Source organism: Myotis brandtii, unplaced genomic scaffold (assembly GCF_000412655.1).
Source record: "Myotis brandtii unplaced genomic scaffold, ASM41265v1 scaffold1412, whole genome shotgun sequence".
Lineage (NCBI taxonomy): Eukaryota > Metazoa > Chordata > Mammalia > Chiroptera > Vespertilionidae > Myotis > Myotis brandtii.
Window position 1 is genome coordinate 33,896 of NW_005355043.1, and position 7,556 is coordinate 41,451.

At 48.3% G+C, this 7,556-nt stretch overlaps 1 long non-coding RNA gene across 1 annotated transcript in view; it reads right to left on the minus strand.

Moving 5' to 3' along the window:
- Positions 1-410: 410 nt before the first annotated feature.
- The window catches only part of LOC106725183, a 12,679-nt gene continuing 5,533 nt past the window's right edge, over positions 411-7,556 (minus strand). Inside the window, exons 2-3 of the long non-coding RNA XR_001361051.1 lie at positions 6,301-6,304; positions 411-436 (exon numbers count right to left, since the gene is read on the minus strand). This is a non-coding gene — a long non-coding RNA (uncharacterized LOC106725183). The remainder of the gene's footprint in view (positions 437-6,300; positions 6,305-7,556) is intronic.

The following is a 7,556-nucleotide window of genomic DNA, read 5'->3' on the forward strand; positions in this document are numbered from 1 at the left end:
TATATCTATATCTATATCTATATCTATATCTATATCTATATCTAATCTATATCTATATATCTATCTATCTTCTGGAGGACTTTAAGGGAGAGAGAGAGACAGCAATACAGCCATTAAAGGGGACTTTAACACCCTGCTGACTTCACTGGATAGATCTCCAGACAAAAAAATTATCAAGGAAACAGTGACTCTAAATGACACACTGGATCAGATGGATTTAATTGACATTTATAGTACATTTCACCCCAAAGCTGCAGAATATATATTCTTCTCAAGCGCACATGGGTCTTTCTTAAAGATAGACCACATGTTAGAATACAAAACAAATCTCTATGAAATGGCTACCATCAACAAATCAACAAATGACAAGTGCTGGCAAGGATGTGGAGAGAAGAGAACCTTGGTACACTGCTGGTGGGAATGTAGACTGGTCCAGCTGTTATGGAAAACAGGTGGGGTTTCCTCAAAACCTTAAGTATGCCCCCGCTCTGTGTGGCTCAGTGGTTGAGCATCAACCTATGAACTTGGAGGTCATGATTCGATTCCTGATCAGGGCACATGCCTGGGTTGCAGGCTCAATCTCCAGTGTGGGGTGTGCAGGAGGTAGCTGATCAATGATTCTCTCTCATCATTGATGTTTCCATCTCTCTCTCCCTCTCTCTTTCTCTCTGAAATCAATAAAAATATTTTAAAAATTAAAAATGGAACTGCCATTTGACCCAGTGATCCCATTTCTAGGAATGTAACCTAAGAAACTCAAAACACCAAACAGAAAGAATGTATGCACCCCTATGTTCATAGCAGCAAAATTTACAATAGCTAAGATCTGGAAACAGCCCAAGTGCCATCAGTAGATGAATGGATAGAAAAGCTGTGGTACATTTACACCATGGAATACTATGCAGCAGTGAAAAAGAAGTATCCCTTACCCTTGGAGACAGCATGGAGGGCCTGGAGAATATTATGCTAAATGAAATAAGCCAGTCAGAGAAAGACAAGTATCACATGATCTCACTCATGTGTGGAATCTAATGAACAAAATAAACTGACAAACAAAATAGATCCAGAGACATGGAAGCATAGAACAGACTGTCGAATCTCAGAGGGAAGGTGTGGGTGGGTGGGAAGAGATCAACAAAATGGGGACATATGTAATACTTTCAACAATAAAGTTTTTTTTTTTTTAAAAAAAGGTCTGGGCATTCAGAGAAACTCAAATAGTTCAATCCATTCCATTAGATTCTTTGTGAGAACCTGAACATCTAAACCTCCGAAGCCACTTAAAACGAGGCCCCATTTCTGTCTGGAAATGAAGGAAATGTAAGACAATGAAAAAAGGGTCGAGCTCGGGATCGTGTAACAGATGAACTCAGAAAAGATCTCAGGGGGAATCCGACGATGTCCTCGAGGGGTGGGGGAGAGGCTCAAATTCTTTTCCTGCAATTGACAGCTGTGGGAGTTGGGCGGGGTGGGGTGGGGGGCAACATCCAGCACTGGCTGCCTGTGGGGAGGGGGTGCCCCCCGCTGGAGGCCTGTGTCAGGGTCACAGTCAGGGAGCGTTAGCTGCAGAAAGGCCAGGAGGACATGGGCTCCCTTTCCTCACAGCCAGAAGGAGGGACGGGCGGAAAACGTGGGTTCCCAGGGTTTATTCTAGTGGAGATGAGGGGGCTGAAGGGAGCTGACACCACATGGACTCAATTTTCTGTATAAAAACCAGGTGAGGTCATCCAACAAGTGTCAGTGTTTCGGGGAGGGAGAGAGCAGAATGGAAAACAGAGAGAAGTCAGGCACATTTTGAAGTTTCTAGCCTTAAATGTGTTGCATGGGGGAGGGGTGCAGGGGGTGGCCAGGACGAGGTAATTGGTGATGTGTTTTGTTTTTTAAGTTGAAGTCACAGATCTGCAAAGGGGAAAATTCAGGGTGTTTGTTCATTGTCATTGGTCTGAATTATGATTTAACTAGAGGCCCAGTGCACGAAATCCGTGCATGGGCAGGGTCCCCGGCAGCTGCCAGCTGCTGGCCGGGGCCTCCCTTCATACATGCCTTAGCCTCGAGCCGCTGGCTCACCTGCTCCACCATCCTGCCACGGTCCTGGGCTCATCAGGGCTCATCAGGGCCGGCAGCACCTCCACTGCCACCGGCTGCCATCGCCGTATCGCCAACACCCACCACGCTCTGCACCGCCCCCTCGTGGTCAGCGCACGTCTAACTCCTGGTGGGTTGAACTCCTGCACATGGGGACAATTTGCATATTAGCCTTTTATTATATAGGATTCCTGTTTTTTTAAATTGCTGCTCTATGTAGTTAAAAATCTTTCAATGTTATGAACTTCACCTGATTTCCTTGGGCATCTAGAAAATTGCGAATATTTTGCTCTGGCCCGTTAGAGCTCAGTTGGTTAGAGCATCCTCCCGATTTGCCAAGGTTGTGGGTTTGATCCCTGGTCAGGGCACATACAAGCATTAACCAGAACCACATAAAAATTACAACTAAAATACACAACAGCCATCATTCAGAACAGCCTGAGAGCTGGCTGAATGGAAGTCCTACAACTAGAGAAGTAAAGAAGAAAGCACATCGAGACTGGTGGGAGGGGCGGAGGCGTGAAACAGGCTGGTTTGGCACCCACGTGTGGCATGTTTTTAACAGGGAGGGATGCCTCTGCCCCAGAGGCCTCCTTTGAGAAGCAAGGGGTCCCAGCCCCACACCAGACCTCTAACCCAGGGTTCCAGAGCTGGGAAGAGAAGTCCCTGCAACTTCAGGCTATAAAAACTAGCAGGAATTATGGCTGAGTGACACGGAGGCTGCAGGAGACCCAGGCAGTGCCTCTTAAAGCGCTGGCACAGGAACTTACTCAGTCTCGATCCCTCTGGGTTCCAGTGCTGGGTGGCAGCACTGGGGGAACCAGGGGCACATGGGGAACAACTGGATTGTCTGGCATTGGGGCAGGAACTCGGGGGCAGCTTTCTCCCAGACAGAGGTGCTCGCAGGGGTCATTGTTCCTGTGCTGGGATCTCCCCCATCCCAGAGCTGGCTGGCAGCCATATCTGAGTTTCCATCAGTGAATTCCACTCTGGTGATTCCCTGAGACCCCACCCCATCCAACCTGCAGCCCCACCCAAGCTGTTTGCAGCAGCTTTTCCATATGAATGGCCTGTCCTGGTTCAGGCTTCAGACGTTCCTAAAATCTTTTAAAGAAGCAGCAGCTCGAGTCAGCATGCCCCATACCTATCAATAAGAGGCCCAAGACCCCCAAGACCCAGCACACGTACCAGTCTGCCTTGCTTCACAGGTTGGCTTTTACTAGGCACTTCCATGCCCAATAAAATAGCAGCCGTCTGCAGATCTCTTGGTAGCTCCTGCCAGGTGGCCCCAGTCAGTGGTTGGCTTTGCATCTCCTGGGAGGCTCCAGAGCCAGTGCACCCGCTGGACAGCTTCAAATCATACCAGATTACCAGTCTACACATCCACAAGGGACCCACTCAAGGGGCAGACTCAGTGAGCACCAAAGCCCCACTGAAGCAAGTCCTGCTCCCTAGGGGTGTCTCCTGCACAGCAGCTCTCCCACTGTAGTGGCAGCTGGCCCTCACAGCCACTTGGCCGGGAAGTCAGTTCATCCCAGTGATGCCAGCAGCAATCAAGGCTCAACTACAGCAAGACTGTGCTCACAGCCCACACAGGGGTGCACCTAGAGTGCCCAGCTCAGGTGACAGGGAGGCTGAGCCCCTGGGTCCTATAGGACACCTACAACACAAGGCCACTCTACGGATTCTAGGAGACATTGCAACTCTACCTAATACATAGAAACAAACACAGGGAAGCAGCCAAAATGGGGAGACAAAGAAACATGTCACAATGAAAGAACAGAAGAAATCTCCAGGGAAAAAAAAACTTAAATGAATGGAAGCAAGCAAACTACTAGACACAGAGTTCAAAACAATGGTCATAAGGTTGCTCAAGGATCTTTAATGAGAGCTTCAAGGGACTTAGTGAGACTTTCAAAGATCTTAGTGAGAATTTCAAGGAAATTAATGAGAACATCAATGACATGAAAGCCTACACTAACTGAAATAAAGGATAATTTACAGGGAGTCAACAGTAGAGTAGAGAATTCCAAGAATGAAATCAAAGAATTGGAATATGAGACAACAAAAACACCCAATCAGAAGAGCAAAAAGAATCCAAAAATATGGAAAAAAGAATCCAAAAATATGGAGAGCTCCTCTGTGTTAGGAGCATCTGGGACAACTTTAAGCATACCAGCATTCACATTACGGGGATGCCAGAAGGAGAAGAGAGAGAGAGCAAGATATTAAAAACCTATCTGAAGAAATAATGGCAGAAAACTTCCCCTACCTGGTGAAAGCAAGCACAGAGAGTCCCAAACAAGAGGAACCCAAAGAGGCCCAAACCAAGACACATCATAATAAAGATGCCAAGGGTTAAAGACAAAGGAAGAATCTTAAAAGCAGCAAAAGAAAAGCAGTTAGTTACCTACAAGGGAGCACCCATATGACTGTCAGCTGATTTCTCAATAGAAACTTTGCAGGCCAGAAGGGAGTCGCAAGAAATATTCCAAGTGATGAATAGCAAGGACCTACAACCAAGATTACTCTACCCAGCAAAGCTGTCATTTAGAATTGAAGGTCAGATAAAGAGCTTCACAGACAAGAAAAAGCTAAAGGAGTTCATCACCACCAAACCAGTATTATATGAAATGTTGAAGGGTATTCTTTAAGAAGAGGAGGAAGAGAGGGGGAGGGGGAATGAGGAGAAAGAGGGGGAGGAAGGGGGGAGGAGGAGAAAGGATAAAAATATGAACAATAAAATGGCATAAATACATATCTATCACCAATTGTACCTAAAAATAAAAATAAACGAACAAGGAATCTAATGAACAAAATAAACTGATGCATAAAATAGAGCAGAGGCATGGAAACATGGAACAGACTGATGAATCTCAGAGGGAAGGGGGTGTGTGGAGGAGCAGGAGAGATTAAGCAAAGATCTTATATGAATACTAGAGGTCTGATGCATGAAACTCATGCAAGAGTAGGCCTTCCTTCCCCTGGCTGCTGGCATCAGCTTCCCTCTGGTACCCAGGACCCAGGCTTCCCTCTGGCCTCCAGTAGGCACCCGGGACCAGGGCTTCCCTGGCAGCCCGGGCTTCGCCTGGAAGCTTGTCCGGTTTAATTAGCATATTATGCTTTTATTATTATAGATATACTAGATGCCCAGTGCACAAAATTTGTGCACAAAAATTCGTGTGTGTGTGTGTGTGTGTGTGTGTGGGGGGAAGGTTCCTCAGCCCGGCCTGCAATCTCGCCAATCCAGGACCCCTCGGGGGATGTCTGACTGCTGATTTAGGCCTGATCCCTCTAAACCAGCAGTTGGATATCCCTCTCGCAATCCAGGATCATTGGCTCCTAACTATTCACCTGCCTGCCTGTGTGATCACCCCAAACCACTTTGCCTGCTTGCCTGATGCCCCTACTGCTCCCCTGCCAGCCTGATTGCCCTAACTGCTCTCCCCTGCTAGCCTGATAGCCCTAACTGCTCTCCCCTGCTGGCCTGATCACCCCTAACTGCCTCTGCCTTGGCCCTGCCACCGTGGCTTTGTCCAGAAGGACGTCCAGTCTAATTAGCATATTACCCTTTTATTAGTATAGATACAGACAATGGAGTGATGAAGGCCTGGGCAGGGCAGGAACTGGGTAGAGGGGAGAAATGGGGGGGGTGTGGAGAGGAGGGAACATCTCTAATACTTTCAACAATAAAGATTAAAAAAGAAAATCAACCATGCCCTACCTGGTTTGGCTCAGTGGATAGAGGGCCATGCCCTAGCCGGTTTGGCTCAGTGGAGAGAGGTTCGGCCTGTGGACTGAAGGGTCCCAGGTTCAATTTCAGTCAAGGGCATGTATCTTGGTTGCAGGCTCCTCCCTGGCCAGGGCACATGCAGGAGGCACCGAATTGATGTGTTTCTCTCACATCGATGTTTCTCTCTGTCTTTCCCTCTCTCTTCCACTCCCTCTAAAAATCAATGGAAAAATGTCCTAAAAAAATAAAAAAATAAACCAGTGGAACGGCAAATTGCTGTTTCTCTCTCTCTTCCTCTTTCTCTGTAAAATCAATCAATAAAAAAATTTTTTTAATTGCACATATTTAAGGGTACAGTGCAGTGTATTTTCACAAGGTGAACCCTCTCACAGGCCCCACACCAGAGCGAGAACTAGAGCATCAGTAGCCCCCACAAGCCTTGTGGGGACCCCTTCCCGCCCGATGGCCCCTCCCACAGGGACCCACCTCCTCATTTCTAACAGCTTAGGTCAGCTTTGCCCAAAACCAAACCAACTTCCAAGTCACTCGCTCCGTAAACCCACAGGGAAGATCATAAGTCATTCATTTATGTCACAGATTGTGGGTTTCGTACTAGTTTGTGTGTGTGTGTGTGTGTGTGTGTGTGTGTATTTTTGTGTGTTTGTATGTTTGTGTGTGTATTTGTGTGTGTTTGTATGTTTGTTTGTGTTTATATGTGCCTTTGTGTGTGTGTGTGGTGTGTTTGTGTGTTTGTGTGTGTGTGTGTGTGTGTGTGTGTGTGTGTGTGCGGAGACGGGCCAGACAAGCTCCATCTTCCAGAAGCTCAATGAAAGGGCCTGGTGACGGCGCGCACCTGTCAGTCCAGCTGCACCGGCTCATCCCCAAATGGCTGGGCAGAGGGGGCCATGCACGAAGGGTCAGGGGTCGGGAAAAGTCACAGGGCAGGACAGTGCTGCTCGAACCCTCAGATGCCCACGGAGCCATTTCTCCAGCTCAGAGTCTACAGGGAGGGAAAATAAAAAGCACAACTACCTACAATGAAATGAGGGGCCCTGTGGGCACAGGGCGATGCAGACTCCAAATACACAGCAGATTGTCCTGCGTCCCCGGCTTTGAGGGGCCAGCTCTCCAGACTTCTGGTTTTCCAAAACCTCAGGGCCTCCCTGTGGAAACCTGCCCACTTGCTTCATTTGTCAGCTCCTCCAGGACAAACTCCCTTCATCTCTGCTGGCCCCGCCCCCCGCGCAAGGCCGGGTGCCAGGTAGGCGCCCCATCAGCGTGTCTGATGAACGAACCCCGGTGCACTTCAGAGGAAGGGATGTTCAAATATTCGAAGCCCTGACGCTCCAGGCCGGTGCGTGGACTTTTGAGGCCAGAACTTGTATGGTGGGTCGGTCACCTTTTGTTGGGGCCACTTCCTGTCTCTGAACTCGGTCTCCTTATCCCTGAATCGGAGATCACATCTCGCAGGGTCTGGCTTGTGGGCACTTGAAAGGCTGCTTTAAAGAGCTGTGGACTCACAGCGTTCACTGTGTTTTAAAGGTCTGCTGGCCCAGTGGTTGAGCATCCAACCATGAACCAGGAGGTCACGGTTCGTTTCCTGGTCAGGGCACATGCCTGGGTTGCGGGCTCCATCCCCAGTGTGGGGTGTGCAGGATGCAGCCGATCAATGATTCTCTCTCATCATTGATGTTTCTCTCTCTATCTCTCTCTCTCCTCTGAAAGCAATAATATATAT